Below are 18,704 nucleotides of genomic sequence, written 5' to 3'. Positions count from 1 at the left end.
ATTTTCCTCCCTCACACTTTCAAATTTATCCTCTCACCTCGCTCCATTACGTAATCCACCTTACTTTCAAGGTCCCTACATCTGAACACCTGTAAGAACCACATATCATTAGAAGCTTACCTCTTATCTCCCAGTTGATGCCTAAGAAATTTAGACCCTCATCATCCAGATTGTTAACTCGGGGTGAGTTACCACCACTTGCCCTTACACGTAGTCTGGTGTCTCTGGAACCAAATATCCCAGGTCTGGATATACTAAACCAGTTTCACGGAGTGCAGATCCGCACCCAGTGAAACCGGTATAAAGGATACGGAGAGGGCTTTCAGGCAGGAGCACAGACCAAGGTCTGCACAAACCCTACAACATCACAAAGGCTGAAAATATCAGCAGACTACTCTCTTGAACTGGTGAAAAACCAACGAAAACTTAACATACCCAGGTCCAGTCAGCTATTTGATATTCTGAGGTGAAACATTGTAAATGCCAGAGTTTTCTGCAAGGATGCTGGCTGGAATGGGAGATTCTGGCCCCAAGTATCATTGCACAAAAAATCCAGCAAACTCAAAAAAGGGCCTTAATATACTACAATATCACAATGTTATGTCATTGCCTTAGATACCAATGGTATTACTACATTTTAATTTCTTCTATGCTAGCTTACTTTTATACCCTACAGTAAAATTGATTTGGATTGTACTTCTCTGCCTCTATGTATAGGACATCAACTTGTCACTATTGTGTGGCTTGATTGTGCAGTACAAAACTGTTAAAATTAAATAAATAAGAAGTCCTAGCATGATGCTTGAGCCATGCTTACCTACTTGTGCTTGTCTTGCACAGAGGCGTGATGATTCTAAATACCTGAAATGTACTCGCCTTCAAAAGTCAGAAAGGCTGGTACTATACACCATGGAGGTGTTGCGCTGGAAAGAGGCTTTACATCTCAGATGGGCACGCTATGAGACATGATTAAAATCAAGAAAGACTAAATATTTCATGGAGCCACAGGACTCTACGGATACTCAAAAATGGTGGCAGTTACCTTGGGCTCTCGGAGTATAAGTTCATCTTAGTCTAGACCGTTCTTGCCAAGCAACTGAGATACGATGCTGCTGTAGCTGGGACCTAGCTGCAGGGTTTTGAAGCTCTGCAGCTCGTGTTTTCTGTGGAAGGTGACGAAGGACTGAACAGGATATAGAGAAGTATTCTAAGACAGTGGTTCTTAACTTTTTGAGTTCTAAGGACCCCCACTTAATCATTACTGAAATCCAGGGACCCCATACTGAATCATAATTGAAATCCGGGTATCTTCACTGAGTCATAATTGGAATCTAGGGATCCCAGCATAAGCAATTTTGATGATTTGAATGGAGTGAATAACAATCTTCAGCTTTGCGCAGACTTTGTTAACTTTTCCTTTGAAACATGTGTGGTATTAAGGTATTGACTTAGCTTGAGAAGTGATTGTTATTAGAAGAATGTATCAGAATTGAAAGTTATTTAAGCCACAGAACATATTCCTTTAACATTGAAGGTAGTTGGCGACAGTAAGAAATACACAAAAAGCAAGATGATTACCTTCGTAACGTTCTTTCTTGTTCATACTTTGTCAAACAGCAGATTCCTTCACTTTAGACTACTCACTCTCCAGGCGCCAGACTGGAACTGGAAACTTTTCTTATACGTGCTGACATGCACTGCTAGGTGGCACAGTGCACCTCCACGTTGGCTCTGTACTACCCAGGAAGAGATGGTTCATAGACATCTATAAGTGGCACCCTTAGCCTGTGTTAGTTTCCTGTTTTTCCCTTTTCACAACCTCAGACAAAGCATGAATAATTGTTGACACCATTGCTCTGAATTCTAACTTGGGTCCCTTTTAGAGGTTAAAAAAAGAGCCACTCCACGGAACGGGGAAGAGGTAGGCAGCGAGGAATCTGTGGTTAAATATTAACCAGAAAGAGCATTACTGAAGGTAAGGAACTCATTTTTCTGATAGACACTTCTAACTGCAGATGTCTCACTTTAGAATAAATACCAAAACAGTACATCACCAGGTGCTGTCTGTGTAGTAGACTTGGATCATAAAGTCCTGCAAGCAGGCCCAAGAGGCAAAATGTCTTTCCTGCCAGACCTGACTGTCAAGACACTAGCACTTCACAACTATATGCACTGATGCCCAGTCTGACAGATGTCAAGGAAAGACAGTCCAGGAGCCAAAGCAGTGGTAGCAGCCTTAGCCTTGGTGGAATGGACTCTCATACCTTCCGGGGGCTGCTCCTTGGCCAATGCATAATATATGTTGGTGGAGACGACTACCTTGAAAGGGTCTGCTTTTGCACAGCCTTCCTTTCTTCGCCTCAGAGTCCCCACAAAAAGCTGATTGTCCACACGATGCTCCTCAGTACTATCGATGTAAAAGCTTAAAGCCCTTTTGGGGACTGTTCGATGGAGCCTCTTCTACTTATTCGAGGGATGAGGAGGAGTGAAGAATGCTGTCAGAGTGAAGGACTGCTCAAAGTGAAAGGGAGTAATGACTTCAGCATGAATGCTTCCTCAGTCCTCAACACTAAACTGTATATGTTATGTTATGTTATGTTAGTGCTATTTGTATTGCGCACGGCTGCTCCAGCGAAGGAGCGTCCTGGCGCACCGACAAGGTGGCGAACACAACACAACACAACTGGGGAACAGAAATAATTATTAAGAAATTGAGGAGTGAAGGATTTAAAAAAGGTGGTGTACAGTAGTTGCACTTAAAATGATTTGAGTTCACTCGGGTGACGTAATCGCAGTAAGGAAGACGGTCTTCAAAGTCAGGAGACACAATGAGCAACTGTGTATTGGCGCAAAGAGCATACATGTGAGAAACATAAATACCAAGTTTTGGTTTCACCGTGGCATCACAAATGGCTTGAGAAAGAACATTTGTGTTAAACCTTTAATATATCTCATCGCAATAGGTGATTTAAACAAGGATAGTTGTTCTGGTAAATGCAGACAGGCCAAAAGGGCAGATAAATAATCTGCTGTGGGTCTCTAGTTGGCAGAGGTATGCACCCTGTCCAAGTAGGGACCACAATCCTTGTCCGGTAAGTCACAACAAAATCCTACATTATCTGTGCTCCTCATCTGGTAGCTTGGCACAGAGCAGCTAGGTTTAACTTCGAAGGCAATGTGTAAAGTATTTGTGCAATTAATCATACAACAACACAGTAAATACACTACAAAAAGACTCCAAAACAGTTTAGAAAAATAGAGAATATTTATCTGAGTCAGACAAAGCCACAACTATCAAAATCCATCAAGTAGAAGTCAAGATATTGAACTTTATAGAAATAAATGCAATCAAGCACTAAAAAGGTTACTTCAGCTAGCGAAAGACCGGTGCAAATCCAAAGTTCAGGCCGACCACAACGGAGAGCAGGCCAGCTACAGGGACCTACTTGGGCCATTAGACCATAGTACCTTGGATCTTAGGGCGCAGTCTGCCGGACGAGGCTTTGAATGGTCTGGCGTTGGTTCCTAGAGCTGTTAGCTCTGCAGCGAGGCTGTGTGAGGCTTCACGTTGCTTCTCATCGGATTTGCCAGGCACTCAGTTATAGAACCCACTTCTGAGGTCCAGAACTTGGAGGGAGTACCTCAGGCAATGGTAGGACTCCCAGAAGCCTGAGTCCTGCATTGCTGGAAGAACTGCAGGAAGTCTGTTGTGTCCCGGAGACTTCAGAAATAGGAGTCAAGCTAACAAGCCTTTGGAGACTACTTTGGCAGGAAGGCAGAGTCAGGAAGGCAGAGTCCGAGAGTAGCAAACAGGAGACCTTACAAAAAAAGCCCTCTAGTTGAGTCCTTTAAGCAGCACCGTAGTTCTTCGGACAGAGATTTGGTGTAGGTCCAAAAGTGTCTGATTTGGGTGGTTCAGAGACCCAGTACTTATACCCAAATGTGTCTTTTTTTTGGTTTTACAAAATCTTTATTTTACACAAATCCAAGAGAATTTATTGAGGAGGCTGTCCACGTCCACGACCAAATCCACCGTGAAACTGGAACTCTGTAGCAGCCCCAGCAACAGCTTCTGCCTTTTTGTCAGCACCAGGAGGAGCAGTAGTGCGTCTGTAAGTTTCTCTATCAGCCTCACCACGTTTGAGACGAGAAGGGCGCTCACCTTCAAGACCTCTGGGCCTTGGTCTGCCAGTCTCTAGGCGGCTTCTGCGCAGGGTAGCTGGTACAATTTCAGGGGGCAGATGCAGGAAGGCTCTTAGGTACTGGATGCCCTCATTGGTCAGATACCAATAGAAATGCCTCCAGGCAAACTGCTCCTTCACGTAATCACATGATTTTAGAGACTGCATGGCCTTCATGACATGTAGGTTGGGAACATTCTTGTCAGCCAGCTCCGGATGCTTGGGCATATGGACATCTTTTTAGCCACCATCACTCCTTCCTTGAACAGGAGCTCATAGATAGAGATTAGGTTCTTCTTGGGCATCAACATCTCTGCAGCTGCTTGTGGGCCTGGAGCAGAAAAGGAAAAAAAGGGACCCAAATGTGTCTTTGACGTGGGGATAACTTCTAAGAGTGGTTTTGTACTGCACAAGTACCCATTCCAAGTCAGTCCTGTCTGCTAGGTTATCTATGGGGATCACTACCCATTTGTACCCAGGCCGGCCATCGGAATGCAGATTAATGCAGAGGGGTTTTCAGCAACCCCTGACCTTCCTGGTTTTATGGCTGTCAAGGAGAAATGCCCACATGGGATCTGTCACTTCGTCCAGATGGGTATTGGAAACAGTCTAGAGGTTACACAGAGCAAAGTTAAGAGCAGAAAGATGCCTCCGGTCTGAAAGTGGCATTTCTGCCCTAGAAGTCTTAAATCCAACCTTACCAGAAAAACCCATTTATCACTACTACGTTACCCATACCATGCTGGGACAAAAGAATGTTCGACAACTTTGATTGTAAAGGATCAGTTATATGAACACCACACTGGGCCACACATTTGCCCCAGTGTCTGACATAAAAGGATATTGTGGAAGGACGCCTGACAGCAAGGATGTCATCCTTGCTGCCTCAGATGACAGATCAAATGACGTCTATCGTTGCCGCTCGCAATCCATGCATGTAGGTGTAGACTGCAAAGATTTGGATGGATCACCCTACCCTGTTGCTGGGACAGAAGGTCCTCACAAAGTGGTAGCCTGATCAGAGGACAGTTGCTCGTGTCCAGACTTTCTGGGTGCTACACTCTCCTGGTCCAGTCCAGAGCCACTAGGATGATTTGGGCCCTGATCTTTTTCAGAACTTGAGGCAGGAGCTGGAAGAAGCAGGTGTCCTGTGTTCCATTCCAGCCAGAATGCATCACCTAACAAGAGTCCTTGGTGAAACTCCAATGTGCAAAATGTTTGACATTACGTTCATTTGAAGGTGGCTAAAGGATCTATCCAGGGTTCTCCTTACTGTTGCCCTGCAGCACATCATGATGTACAAACCACTAGTGATCTGTCAGAAGCCGCCTGCAATTATCCAAAACTCTGGCATTCAGGGACCCTGCTAGGTGGTTCATGATAAGGGAAATGCCCTGGTTCTCCAACCAACTCCAGAGGTGCAGAGCCTTCAGGCACAGGATCCAGGGTCCCATTCAGCCCTGCTTTTTGCCATACCACATTGCAGTGATGTGGTCCATGAGAAACTCCCTAACCTTTGTTTGTCTGGCCTTCAGAGTCAGACAAATGACGAGCAACCTTAACAGGCTGGTCTCTGCCAGAAGCAAGGCTTAACATGAGCCGTCTAATCCCCCTCCCCCTTCCGTCTCCAGATGACCTACCCAACTCAGCAGGACACATGTGTCACCATGGTCTGCTTCGGGTGGGGAAGAGAGAGGGGCTTGCTACTATACCAATTGTATTCGAGCCACCACTACAGCAGATTGTGAGCCACCTCCTTCCAGATCTGGATGACATTTGTCAGACTGACTCGATGCGGAGTCAACAAGAATTCCATTGCAGAGCCCACATGTGCCACTTAGCATAGGTGACAAGGCGAATGGAGGCGGTTAGGAGGACAAGACGTCTCTGAGCTGCTCTCACCGAATTCCAGGACAGAGCCAGAAACATCAGGATCATATCCTGAATGCCCAGGACTCAATGAGGTTGAGGGAAGACCCTGAACTACACTGTGTCCAGCACAGCTCCAATGAATGGAAGCCTTTGCGAAGGAGTTGGATGTCACTTTAGTTTGTTGACAGTGAACCCCCAAGATTTCAGGAGGTTTCTGGTCGTCTGACGAAAGTCTACGACTGAATGTGGACAGCCTGCTTTCAATAGCAAGTCAGAGGTAGGAGAAAACTGGTGTCCCTGAACCCTGAATAGGCACCAATCACCGCCCACACTTTCGTGAACACGCAAGAAGCACTGGTGATGCCGAGAGGGAATGTGGCAAAAACAATGCTCCTCATCTACCTTGAATTGCAAGTAACGTTTGTGGAACTTTAGGATGGGTACTTGAAAATACCTGTTATGCACGTCCACAAATACATTTCGGTCACCTGGGTCCATAACAGACATAATCTTGGCCAGTGTGAGCATTCTGAATATTTCCTTCAGCAGAAATGGATTTAGAGGCTTAGGGTCTGAAATAGGTCTGAGAACCAAGACCTTCTTTGGCACAAGATAATAGAGGGAGTCACCGCCCTCTCCTCTTTAAAAGTGCGGTACACTCTCACTAGCACCCTTGAGAATTAGACTTGCATATATTGCAGCAGAATGAACCGGTGCTCTTCTGAGATTAGCTCAGATGAAAGGGAAATATTTGTGGTGAAAAAAAGAAAAGGCAGTGCAAAGCCATTTCTTATGATTTGTATGACATATCTGTGGACTCAATGGATCACCACCCTAGGAGGAAATGATGGGTCCTTCCTCCAACTGCATTGGCAAGATCATACAGGGCATGTGTATAATGACCCAGTAAGCCAATAAAACCCAGGAAACTGACCACAATGCCGGAATGGATGAGGAAAACATGTGCTTGCCAAAAGCCTCAATCCTCATGGATTTCCGATTCTGAGGAGTTGGAAGGCACCGAAAGAAAGAATTGACATCAGGGTGCAGGGTTGGCACTTATATGTGAATCCCCTTCATCATTTCTGGGGCTGTACAGAGCCAATGTGGAGCTGCACAACGTGAGCTACCGGTACACAGGAGCACTCCTAAGAAAAGTTTCTTCCAGGGATGATGATCTGGGCGAGCTGGATGATGAGGCGCTGCAGGGGGCACAACTGGCAGTGCGCTCCCTGGCTAGCCCCTACAATCTCAGAGGAATAGAGTATAACAACCTGCACAGGACATACTATAGCCCCTATCGGGTGTGAAAGATGGAGGAGCCAGGCACCCAGCCTGCACCCGATGTGAAATATCACTAGCCACATTTTACTATTTGATCAGGGATTGCATATATATATATACATATAGGACCTGATCATGGCTTGGTGTAACTTCATCTGTGGCCTGCGTCACCCTTTATTATACATATACATTATGTATGTAATTACAGAAAATGACATGTCACTGTCGAGCTGGTCCTTTAGTTTCCGTTTCATTTGATCTTAGATACTGTGGTATTTTGCAATTAATGTTTATAAAAAGCGAAAATAGGTTTCTGCATAAAGTCTGGCATCTGAGAAGTATTCTAAGGTGAGGAATATTAGAAGTATTCATCAGAAAACCTAGACTACAATTCGCATTTATTACATTAATTCTAATTGTGTTTCAGCTCTAGTAAGACAACCAGTTCTACTAGACCGTGTAGTGCTGGAAATACAGAGAGTGCTTAGAAGAATTTCATATACATATTAGAAGTTATATGGTGGTGTCAGAAAGATAAAAATCACTAAGGCCCTTCTTCTCTCTTAGATATTAATTCTCTTTCAGTGTATACCATACCCACCTTGTCACCAGACAGAGTGATGCTATCCAGTGACCCTGTTTCTGTCTTGGATTCAGTTCTTCCTTTCCCGGGTTTTTAATCGTTCTCCTGCGCACTCAGACATGGATAAAGGTAAACTGTAGAGAGTTTGCCAAGATATAACTAGGAACCATATTCCAATGTGCAGAGTGCCAGTTCTCAGAACAGGGAGGTGGGAGGTTGGTGAGAAATATGCAGTTAGATAAACGTATCCACCAGAAAGAGTGCTACTGAACGTAACTTGTTATTCTGATGAATATTTCGAACCACAGACTCCTCATCTTTACAATCAATATGAAAGCATAGCGGCAGAAGGCGGAGGATCTGAGAGGTGGTGTCAAACAAAGCCTTACAGGACCAAATGGGCAAGAAAGGCACTCCCTTTGCCAACCCAATTTCGGTGGCTTTAGCACTGGAGGAATAGGGCCATATCCCTTCAGGGAGGTTCCTTCTAGACCAATGAATAGCACATATTTTTGCAGAGAATTATTCTCTTAGACAGAGTCCACTTCTGTATTGCCTTTGCTTCATTAGCATCAGCAAAACCCATGAAGAGCTGCTCACCCACATAGTGTCTCTTTGGTATAATTGATGTAGAAAAGAAAATTTCTTCTAGGGTCACGCTGTTGAGGCCTCTCCTCTTTCAAAGTATGTGCCAGAGAGAAGAAAGTCAGTAGGGTGATCAGGTGTCCAACATGAAAGGTAGATACCACTTTTGGCAGGAAGGCAGCCAAAGTCGTCAGCCCTAGTTTGTCTGGGAAGAAGATGGTGTAAGGAGGCTGCAACAACAGAAAGTGCAGCTCACTCAAGACACACACAGAAGTGACAGCAATGATGTAGACCACCTGATAGTGGATAGCAATATTCCCTTTATTAATTCATTTCCTTGTGCACCAACAGAATGTTTGTGATTACACCTGTCTCATCACTGTGCAGAACAATGACCAGCAGTGACTGAACAAGAAATTGCTTCATGTGAAGCAGGAGGGAAGAGAAAAGGGAGATCCATTAAGAATTTTTTTTAACTTTCAGCAGCACAATTTAGTATTTCTTCTATTGCCTCTAACAGATTGCACAATTTGAAACCTTATTTGGGGTTAGATAATTTCATTAGAAAATAAGTTTACATCTGATGCTTGCCCTCACAGTAGTCACTGCTAATCTGTTGAAATTTCTAGATATAAAATATGTTTTGATCACCACGAAAATGATTGATATCTAAATGTATGAGACCGTTTTTTTGGCAATCACAAATCTTCCAAGAGATATTTCAAGTGCACATTGTGAAATTAAGAAATGTGTCTTTTAACTATTTGATTTACAAAAAAGTTAAAATAAGAAGCCACCATTTTGTGCTCTGAAGCGGACTTTACATCTTCATTCTCTTCATAATGGCAATGTCTCACACTGCACGAAGTGGGCTTCATCAAATAAACTCTAACAATGGGCCACTGGAAGACACTAATCCATTTAGTGTCCTACAAGATAATGTGGATGAAGCAACAATGGATACTTCTACAACAAAATGTTCTTCCTCTCAACATTCACGCTCAAATTATAAGAATAACTCCAAAATGTCTTCCACACCTGCCTCTACACCAGGTAAAAGAGTGAAAGCGAACCCGCCTTCGCCCACTAACTCCTCTTCCTCTATTTCTATGGAATTATTACTTGATGAAATTCGGTCTCTTAAACCATATAGGTCAGAGACGTATTCCCGTCTCCAAAACTTGGAGGATAACTGGTCACACACTGAACAAAAAGTTGATGCATTAGAAAGACAAGTTGCCTCTGTTCAGGTAATCACTGACCAAGTTCCGGTTTCTGCATACGGAAATTCAAAACTTGAAGCTACAAGTTGAAAATTTGGAAAACCGCAATAGACGTAACAATCTACGCATTTACGGATTGGCGGAAGGTCTTGAAGGATCTAAGCCTATCACCTTTTTTCAATCTTTTTGGCCCACGCTTCTTGGACTTTCTACATCTTCCACTTTGAATATTCAGCGAGCCCATTGTCTAGGTCAAATCTCACGCTCATCTGCTACTTCTTCTTCTTCAGTGAAACCTAGAGGTGTAATTCTATACTTTCTAGAGTATACAGATCTCCTTAAAATTCTTCAAGCAGCTAAGCAGAAAGGGAAGATCATATGGAATGGCTCAACTCTCTTCTTTGCTCAGGATTATGCCAAGATTACTGCAGATCGTCGACAGAAGTTTCTAGAAATGAGGCCTGCTCTCAGATCCTTGAATGCTTGCTATGGCTCATTCCATCCATGTGTTTTTAAAATTACTTATAATAATAAAACATCGACCTATGAAGATCCTGCGCTTTTCCAACAATTTCTGAACCTTGTAGAGATGAATCTATGGACACTCCTCGAGCTTAATTGTTTTTTGTGGCCTAAACATTGTTAACTAATTATTTCATGTCTCATCCTTATCCCAGTTGTGTTTCTGTTTTCGTCAATGGTATGTGACGTGTTAATCATTTTTTATTATTTGTTTGATTATTTCATATGCAGTTTTGTGCTTCTTTGAATTTTGTCTTCTCCATTTGAGCCCGGAGATTGTTTCCTCCTCCTGCGTCTCCTTTTCCCTTCACTTTTCATCTTTTCTTCCTTCTATTCTTGACATTATCTCCTTCAAATGTACTTCATCTCCTTTCTTAATCTCACTTTTCTTTTCATTCTCTCTTTCACTTTATGCTATTCAACTGCTTTTATAATAATGGTGCATGTTCTTTTAAATGGTTTACCTTTAGAGTTGTAACTTGGAACGTTAAAGGAGTTAATAATCCCATAAAAAGACAACGTGTGTTAACCCATTTAGCTAGATTGAATACTGATATTGCTTTAATTCAAGAAACTCACCTATCAGATGCAGAAGCAGCTAAACTGAAAAGAGGTTGGGTGGGACAGGTTATTTCTTTCCCAGCTTTAGGAAAGAAGAATGGAACATCTATTTTGTGCAATAAAAAACATCAGTTTTCAGTTGTTCATCAGGAAAATGATCTTGATGGTCGCTGGGTAATTGTTAAATTGTTTTTTGATCAAATACTCTTAGTATTGTTTAATGTTTATGCGCCTGTTAATGTTGTGAATGCGTTTTGGACTCAGATATATGGTAAACCTCTTATGCTTGATGATCATTATGTTATTTTTGGAGGTGACTGTAACCAGATTCTCGACCCTATATTAGATAGACATTCCTCTGTGAAATTCTCCAATACCAAGATGCACTCACAATTTACTTCTGCCATATGTAGTAAAGCTTTAATTGACATCTGGAGGCCTTGTAATCCAGATCTACAGGAGTATACTTTCTATTCTCCCCCTCACCATTCGCAATCCAGAATAGATTATCTCTTCCTCAGTAAACCCTTGTCTCAGCTTGTCTCACACACCGAGATTGGCTCTATCCTAATATCAGACCATGCCCCAGTTTTTGTAGATTTTGATCTGATACCTTTCTTCCCTCATGCTGATGGATGGCGTTTTAATAACACATTATTATCAGATCCTAATTTCACAAGCCAATTCACCTCTTTTGCTTCTAATTTCTTTTCTTTTAACTCCACTCCAGACTCTTCTCAGTAATGGTTTGGGACTCTTAAGGCTGCAGCAAGAGGATTTATCATACATTTTGATTCATGGAAAAAAAGTTTTTGGAAGCCAAAACTACTCCGTTATTAGCCAAGATTAAGCAACTTGAATATTGTTATTATCACTCTAACTCTGACGCCTTGTTAAAAAATCTTATTGAGGCAAACATTTCTTTTAATAAATCAACTACAGCCGCTGCACCCTCTTATCTCTTCAAAAGTAGTGCCCGTTATTATGGAGGCCAAAATAAAATGGGCAAATTACTTGCTAATTATTTAAAGATTCACTGTGAACGGACTAAAATAGAATCCATATGTAACAATGTAGGCGACTCGCTATTTAAAGATAATGATATTCTGAATGAATTTGTTTCATTTTACATAAATCTGTATACGCCAGAGTAACAATCAACTTCAGCTGCACTTTCCTCTTTATTCCAATCGATAAATTCTCCTCCCCATACGATACTGATTTTACCTCATTAGAATCTGACATCACTTTGTCTTAGATTAAACATGCTGTATCAGTACTGAAAAGGGGGAAAGCGCCTAGTCCTGATGTATTTACTATTGAATTTTATGCTCACTTCGCGTCCTTATTACTTCCCCATCTCTTATTACTTTACAAGTCTTTTGTTAAAGAAAGTTCCGCTTCAGGTTTTTTTCAAGAAGCCGTGATCTGTTTAATTCGCAAAGAGAATAAAGATCCCTTTTTTTGTAAATATTATCGTCCGATCTCCCTAGTTAATTTAGACTACAAGATTTTCGCAAAGATTCTCGCTCTCCGTATTGATCCCATTTTACCTAACCTTATTGGCCCAGAACAATCAGGATTTGTTAAAGGTCATCTGTCTTCAGATAACTCTAGAGCAGGGGTCTTCAAACTGTGGGGCGCGACCCCCAGGGGGGCCTTGGAGCGATGCAAAGGGGGTCGCGCCTTCACAGTCCTACTTCTTCCTAGGCCCAAGGGCTTCAGCCCCCCTCCTCCCTCGTCATATCTCTCAGCCCGGCTGCTGCTGCAGTGTAATTTGAGCTGTGGGCTGAGCAGTGTCTGGAGTCATCTTCAACACGCCCGAGTTTTTCACAGGTCTTTAAAGACCATTTGCATATTTACATGCCTTTGTAAACGGATTACAGAGGCTTAGTTTTTGTCCTGGTATCAGTACCCCTGGGCCCCCACTGTGCCTGTTCCTTACATTTGTATTTTAAAATTACTGCTAGAGTGTGAAAATGTATTTAATGAAAAGGAATATAAAGTAGGGTTTGCCAAAAGAAAAATGACTGCCTGTTTTGTTTAAAGAGCCTGCAAAGATCTCCTCTTGACACTAAATAGACTTTTAAATACAAGAGTATCTATGCATTAGTTATGTGTATTTTCTGTCTTTTTTTCTCTTTATCAGTCAAGGATCATTGAGGCAGCCCTAGAACACAATTAAAAGTGCTTTCCATTTATATTTGTTGTTCAAAGTATGCACAGATAAGTGCTTAAAATACAGCTTTAGGCGTTTGCTTATTTTTGTACCGACTGGGCCATCAAAATAATCTGCAGGCAACCCTAATTATAGGACTGTAAGTTTGTTGCAGGATCAGCACATTATTTATTTCCTCCACTCTCGATCCCCGATTAATGCCGCAGTAGTTTAATTTAGATCTAAAACCCTACGCCGCCGTCAAGAACATGCTGAGTTACTTCAAGTGTATGGAAATGCACCCTGCACTCAGACAACTCGCTCCTCATTCTCGCCCTTCACTTTCACGCTCACCGTGCACTCACACTGATCACCATGCACTCACACCATTCACCCTGCACTCACAGTATTCACAATGCACTCACAGTAATCACAATGCACTCACACTGATCACTATGCACTCACACCATTCACCTGCTCACCCTGCACTCGCAGTGATCACTCTGCACTCACAATGCACTTGCGCTGTTCACCCTATACCACACCCTGCAGTCACACGAGTACACTACTCATCCTTCACTCATGTGAGACTTCACTCACCTGACCCCCTCACTACTCAATAAGCAACTCACTCAAACAAGCCCATCAGTAATCATACATTTGTTCGTCCCATTCTGAACTTGCATCCGCACCTAAATTCATACCCCACCTCATTCACCCTGCAATCACTTCTCTTACCTTATTCTTGCACTGTTGCATCGCTCACCGTGCACTCACATGAGCACTCTTTTCACCCACACAGTGTGCAGAGGGTTAATGTGCCTGCTCCATAGAACGTGTACCATGCAGGTCACAGAACTGAGTGTGAGTAAACTATGAGTAGTGCTACAAAAAATGATGAAATGTTTGACAGAAAGGTGCTATATAGAGAGATGAGGTGCATTGTTAAAGTGAGAGGTTGAATGGGGAGAGTTCAGATGTTGTAACAAGCATTTACAATGCAACGGTTTCGCCTTTGGAAAAGTTAGAGCTATTGGCATTGTAAATGACAACATTTTTATTTATTTGTTGGCTTTGAAAACATAAATAAATGGCATTGTCATTTACAAAGCCAATAGCCTAATCTCTCGCAAATGCGACACCTATTGCATTTGCACACACACACACACACAAAACCGGGTCACAAGCAGGCAACAGAGGCACACACAAAAACGGGTCGCAAGCAGGCAACAGAGGTACACACAAAACTGGTGTATTTATTTTTTAAACACCTTTTTGGTATTTACCCATATTTATTTTGTATTTTGAGAATAAATTGAGCTGTAAAATTGTATATTTTCACATTTAGTTTACTAATAAATATGCATTCATACTTTTCTGCCTGGCACGTTTTACAGCCCAGCCAAGTTTCCCAGGACAATGCGCATTCCAGTTTTTTCTTTGAATCTGGGACTTCTTGTCTTGTTCATACCATACAAAACCAGGAGTACACGTCCCAGAATTCAAGGGAAAAAACATGTGGACTGGAGAGGGCAATACTCTTGACGTGAGGGCTTACTTTACACCCCAGGTACACCCAGTAAGTTTAGTAGACAAACAGAACATCACTATTTCAAAAATAGGTTTCCAGATGAAAAATACCCTTCTTCATGCATCTCATTTATGAGATAACTGCACCCAAGCCGAACACGAAGAGATGTTCCATACGCTGGCTTTTTCATGCCTGGCACAAGTTACTATGATGAACAGGTGGGTGTTATATATATTCCCATCAGATAAATATTTTGTCTACATATCTAACTCAGGAGGCCAACTGGTTGATCTACCGCACCCGTTTATCTGCTCTAAATTCGTATATATGCAGATCAAAACAAGTGTCATATTTTTATTCGTATGCTACTGTATTTATCCGATTTTACTTTTTTTATTAGACTATTTTGGCAGGGTTTGAATGATCACAGCAGGATTTTGTATTTGAGTGGGTGAAAGACTTCTTGCAGAATGTTAAACAAATGAAAGCAAGTCAAATGAGGAAATCCAAAGTGTAACACGAATCGTCATGTTTTCCAAAATCAGCCATTTTCCAAAAATCAGCACAGTAATAAATTACTCCTATCTAATTTATAAGACCTAAAACATTCAATGATAGCAAATACCTACAATAGGTACACTTAAATGACAAATACCTACAATAGGTACAATTAAATGACAAACTAAAAACTCTCCCAGTTAACCTAAGACTATTAAAAAAGTAACAGACTTTAAGTGGCTATAGCCTAATACAAAGAGGGTAATAGACGCATACACTTGTCCAGGATTGTGATGCATGGTTTCCAAATAAATCTTTTAAAAATAATTTTAGTATCTTAATCCAGTTACACTCACTGCAGACGTAACAGTAGTAGGGAAGTATTTCACGGCTATCAGAGCTATAAGCGCCGGGCCACGCTCTGAGTGACGGTGATCCACTGCTTCCCCAAGGGTGTGCGGAGACACCAGTTTGCAACAGTAGAAAGCAAACGGCGCTCGTGCACCTCGGACAGTAAAACGCCACTGTCAGCTGAGGCATGTAGACCCGTATTTACTGGGAAAAGCAGGCTGTACATTCGAGTTGCTCTTAGAAAGTCCATCTCACTTGCTTTCAATTCTTTACTAATGGTTGCTACCTACAAAGGAGTTTGACAACGTTTTTTGACGATCCCTTATAAGTACATTTCGGGCAAAAAGGTCAATATTGTTTCCTCTATGGGCTACTTTTTTTTTTTTTAAATCTCCAGCTCAGATTTTTATTGGCATTTATTCCGGACACATCTCCTAATCTCTTGACACAAATCAAATCCAGCCAACGGGCTATATATTGTTTGGGCTTTATCACGGCCACTAACAGCCAATTTGCACACTTGAGAATTGCATATTATCACCTCACTGTTCATAGCACCTTAAATAAATACTGCAGGTATCCAGCCGTTCAGTCCATGTTAAAATGAGGGAAGGTTGGTAGCATGTACTTCCAAGTGTAACACGTATGCTGATAAAACTTAAGTGTAATTGAAAAGTACTCTCTCAGAAATTAATCCTAGCAGAAGGATTACTGATTAAATAGCTCAATCAACTACTAGATGGAAAAATAAATGTCCAATATTTTTTTCTATAGCGTATAACTGACATTTAGCTCTTTTCAAAATGCTCAAAAGAGAACTGAGCCACAGGGAGATGCGCTCATTTGCCCAGGGTCAAACAATGTGTGGGGGCCACATTACAATAGACCATTTAAAGCCGCAGGCCAAATAAAAGTGTATTGATCTGTGAGCAAATAGACAATCCCCAATAGGTCGAACGCTAGGAAAGGAAGGTAGGCCTGTGGCTGAGACAGTTATTTGTGCTATTCTAACATGACTGAAGTTGTCCCAGTGATGCAGTCTTTACAGAATCATTAACTCACCCTCTGCATTAAGAAGTGCTGGTACAACACGTGTAAGCGCGTTACTTACATATTTTACTTGTGTTTAAATGCCAGAATGAACACTACGCTGTGCTCATTCATCAAATGAACACCTGAACTGAGCAAACCAACCTGCCGTCATATTAATGTCTTATTTCGTATTCTCAGCCTTTATTTAAACTTCCCACAATTGTGGCATCATCTTGCACCAGAAGTGCAAGATGAACTGATTTGCTCAGTATCACACATTATGATCAAGTTCAGGAACCAAGACAGGGACACGTTCACAAGACCAAAGTCGTTACACATCTAGAAAAATGTTTGATACGAGGTATAAAAATAATATTAAAAAAAAGGTATTGTTTAAGACACGAGTAGGTCACTTAGCCTAACATATGACTGAAATTGCTTCAGCACTACTGGCCTTTTCATACGCTTCAGCAAGCATCTGACTAAAAGAGTGCTTTCCGCGAAAACATTTGCTACATGGACTTTTATATTAGTTAATCAGGTGTTATTTAATGGCCGCTTACAATACCAGCCAGTTTAATACAAATACACCTTAAAAAGTACAGATCTATAATCCTGTACCAACAGCATGTCTTCGATTGAGGCAAGGAAGAAGGTTGGCGATGGTAAAGTAAAGCTACTGTTACTACTATTGTTAACACGAGGCTAGAATTCCAGCAAGCTTTGTATTTACGTCAAAACGCTAGAGGGAACCAGGATCTCCCTAGCACATACATATCCGGTGTTCTCTGGGAGCTATTTACTTCCGATCAAATAGGATACGTGTACTGAAGATCAGTAGCAATTTTTAATAAATGATCTAGGGAAGCATTAACTCTCTGCAGATGACTGCAACTGGCACCCGCTCACTTTGGGGGACAGTGACTTATTTTTCATCTTCAGACTTTGACCTAGAACAAGAAAGAGTTGGAGGCAGAAAAGGGAGAAAGGAGGACAAAGAAATACTGGAAAACAGCATTAAACTGACAAAGCAGAGATTGAAAAGAAGCTGCAGAAGCGAGATAAATAGACTAGAAGTGTAAGGTGGCAGAAGAAAGACATGATGTTGCTTAAAGCCTATGCAGCCTTAATACTGGATAACCCGGTATTCAACAATCCCAGCAGCAAGCTTCTAAGAAAAACTTTCGGCCCTTTAAAAGTCATGTAACGATCAGTGCAATACATTTGCATGACAAAGTGCCAAATAAACAAATTCAATATTTAAGTTCACAGAAACAGCAGTTTGAGTCTGCTTGATTACACTAAATTAGGATAAACTGAATTTGGAAATTAACTGGAGAGCCTACTCAAACAAACTACATTACGCGTTCATTTCCGCTCTTCTACATTCCCAGCAATGAAGTGTACAAACAGGTTTTTGTTTGCAGGTATTCCGAGTATGTTCCAGGTATCAACCCAAATTACTATACTGCGAACACTGCGGCCTATCCAGGTACAATTGGCCTAGAAATATTACAGATCCAAATGTGTCACACCACAAAGAACTATTCACAACATCTTTTTCAAGACGGTTTAGTGTTGCCAGATTTCCTCCGAGAAGACAGGGGACACGAACATCAGGGGGGGGGGGGGCAGGAACGGGAAGACAGACAGCGGGAGGGGGGGCGGGAAAGACAAGGACAGCGGAAGGGGGGGGCGGGAAAGCACACGGACAGCGGGAGGGGGCGGGAATTGCAGAGACGGGTAAAAACACGCAGCAGAAACGTGGCGGGCAGGCACACGGACAGCGGGAGGGGTTGCGGGAAAGGAACGGACAGCGGGAGGACTGTATGAGCCAGAATAGATCGATTTCCCAATGTGGATGTGTTGACTGCGGTGGATGATCGCTTGAGGGCGCTGTTCAGCAAACACAGAGCACCGAGTCGGAAAGAGGTGGAAAGAGGAGCTAGTGCAGCGGAGCAAGCGGACGGCGGTCAGGTGAAACCAGGGACAAAGAACCTGACCCCGTGCCTTAAGTCCCGAGACCCAGGGAGAGAAACAGAGTGGTTCTAGCACGCCGCACACGCCAGTAATCGGTGCCCGGCTCCCGGCATCGGCTCTCGGCACACCGACACACGGTGCACATGGTGTCCGACGGCTCCGGTGCCTATGAGGACAGCGGGAGGGGGGGGCGGGAAAGCAACGGACAGCGGGAGGGGGGACGGGAAAGACACAAACAGCGGGAGGGGGGCAGGAACGGGAAGACGGACAGCGGGAGGGGGGTGTGGGAACACACGGAAAGCACTCACCTGGACTTACTCGGGCGGCGGGCGGCCGCGGAATG

General features: G+C 42.6%; 1 protein-coding gene and 1 pseudogene across 2 annotated transcripts in view; both read right to left on the bottom strand.

Moving 5' to 3' along the window:
- The window catches only part of ATG9B (autophagy related 9B), a 336,653-nt gene that overhangs the window by 193,469 nt on the left and 124,480 nt on the right, over positions 1 to 18,704 (bottom strand). The window lies entirely within an intron of this gene.
- Positions 3,996 to 4,492, bottom strand: LOC147685029 (small ribosomal subunit protein eS10 pseudogene; annotated as a pseudogene).

Source organism: Lissotriton vulgaris, chromosome 10 (assembly GCF_964263255.1).
Source record: "Lissotriton vulgaris chromosome 10, aLisVul1.2, whole genome shotgun sequence".
In the NCBI taxonomy this organism is placed as follows: Eukaryota; Metazoa; Chordata; class Amphibia; order Caudata; family Salamandridae; genus Lissotriton; species Lissotriton vulgaris.
Note: the sequence above shows the minus strand (reverse complement) of the source record. Positions and strands in the feature narration are given on the sequence as shown.